Source organism: Urocitellus parryii, unplaced genomic scaffold, assembly GCF_045843805.1.
Source record: "Urocitellus parryii isolate mUroPar1 unplaced genomic scaffold, mUroPar1.hap1 Scaffold_83, whole genome shotgun sequence".
NCBI classification, from domain to species: domain Eukaryota; kingdom Metazoa; phylum Chordata; class Mammalia; order Rodentia; family Sciuridae; genus Urocitellus; species Urocitellus parryii.
In genome coordinates this window covers 992,239-994,191 of record NW_027554189.1, presented here as the reverse complement: position 1 = coordinate 994,191, position 1,953 = coordinate 992,239, and the positions used below count along the sequence as shown (strand labels likewise).

Here is a 1,953-nt window from a genome sequence, read left to right as displayed (position 1 = left end):
GTGATATACTTTTGCACATTATTTTTTTACAAACCTGACAGGGGAAAAATATCTGGACTTTGTGCCAGAAAACAAAGAAAAATGAAGTTAATGTCTGTTTAAGTTTTTGAAGACACATGCTTTACTTAGATTTTTTTAAAACAGGATTTAATATATTTTGAATGTACTACAACTCTATTCTGCAGGCTCTCCATAGGGTACTATTATTGTTCAATATGTGTTATATTACTTGTTCTTGTTCTCTAAAATGGAAAATTCTACCATTATCTATGTTATCTCCTTTTCCAGATTTCCCCTCAGCAGCAGGACATAAAGTAACAAGAGTAGGAGAGTGGGACTGGTTTGAACCAGCTAATCCAGACTTTCCCATGAACTCACAATGTTTAATATGACCAATAAGCTGACTGCATTCAAATTTAGCCAATACATATAAATTTACTAGGGAAAACAAGACAATTTAAATAAAATGATTCTTAGTATTTGGCAATATCCAAATTAATGCTGCAACATTAATTAAAAATTAATTCTTCCTTAATTTTTTTAAAAAGGAAGAGGGCAGAATGGAGTTTTAAAGCAGAGTTCAAATACTCAGAGGAAGAAAAGTATGATGAAAGAAACCCAATATTGCTGACACAAAAAGTAATAACAATTATTTTATAGTTAATATTTATTGAACATGTACTAAGAAGAGCATTTCATGTGTTTTAATTCAAACTTTACAATGTCCCCATAAGGTAAATTCGATCTTTATTGGACATCTAAGGATACTAACACATGGCCATAGATACCAGAAGGCAGGGGCCAGGTTATGTAGGACCTTGAGAATTGTGTTGAGGAGTTGGTCTTTATCTAAGGTAACCAGCTGAAGAGTTTTTAATAAGGTGTCAAATTTTAATATATGTCATTTGATTTTGTGTGTAGAAAACAGCAAATCCAGAGCTACTCTATGAGATAAACAGTATTATTGTTCTTATTTTGCAGAAACAGAAACTGAGGCAAAAAACCAAACAAACAAGTGACTTACCAGTGTTATACAAGTTGTGACATAGCTGGATTCCTACCCAGGCTGAGCCTACCATCCACAGCTATATTTTTACTTCTTCACCTATAATGGGAGTTTTATCCTGATAAAATCATCTTAAATTGAAAACATCATAAGTCAGAAATGTATGAATATACCTAACCTACCGAACATCCTAGCTTAGCAACAGGGTACACTGTAGAGACATGGTTGTGTTTCCTCTTAGTAGCACGAGGCTCAACTGAAGCTGACCAGGAGCAGCAGTTCACAGCCACTACTCAACATGGAGAGAGACTATCCTATGGCTATTCCTCACCTGGGAAAAGACTAAAATGCAAAATTTGAAGTATGATGCTTACTGAATGTGTAGCACTCTTGCTTGTACCATCATAAAGTCAAAAAAGTTTAAGATGAAACATTGTTAAGTCAAGAATCATCTGTACTGCAAATGAGCATGGGGAACTGGAGTAGGGTAGTAACAGTAATAATAAAGACACATGGAAGGATTTGGTAAGATATTGAGACTTGTGCCCACTTCGGCGGCATATACACTAAAATTGGAGTCACACAGAGAAGATTAGCATAGCCCAAGTGCAAGAATGACATGTGAATTTGTGAAGCATTCCATGTTTTTAAAAAATTTATTGAGATCTGGTGATGTATTAAGCATAGTGAGCGAGAAGGCCGGAATTGAAAGTGATGATATGCTTATGTCTTAAGCAAAATGAGAATTTAGCTGTTGAGTGGGAGATCATGGTCACAGAAGCAGGTTTTAGGTAAGGAGATGAAGAGTTCAATCTTAAATTAACCAAGTTTGAGGAGTTTCTGAGACAACTAACAGGTTATTTAAGATGTAAATGTGGCTGGGTATGGTGGCTCATACATGTAATCCCAGCAGCTCAGGAGGCTGAGGCAGTAGGATCACTAGTTCA

The 1,953-nt window shown here is 35.4% G+C and overlaps 1 non-coding gene across 1 annotated transcript; it reads left to right on the top strand.

The window, feature by feature from the left end:
• The first annotated feature begins 1,548 nt into the window (after positions 1 to 1,548).
• On the top strand, positions 1,549 to 1,655 carry LOC144253013 (U6 spliceosomal RNA). The gene has a single exon (XR_013343102.1). It is a non-coding gene; the product is annotated as a U6 spliceosomal RNA (small nuclear RNA).
• The last annotated feature ends 298 nt before the right edge of the window (positions 1,656 to 1,953 follow it).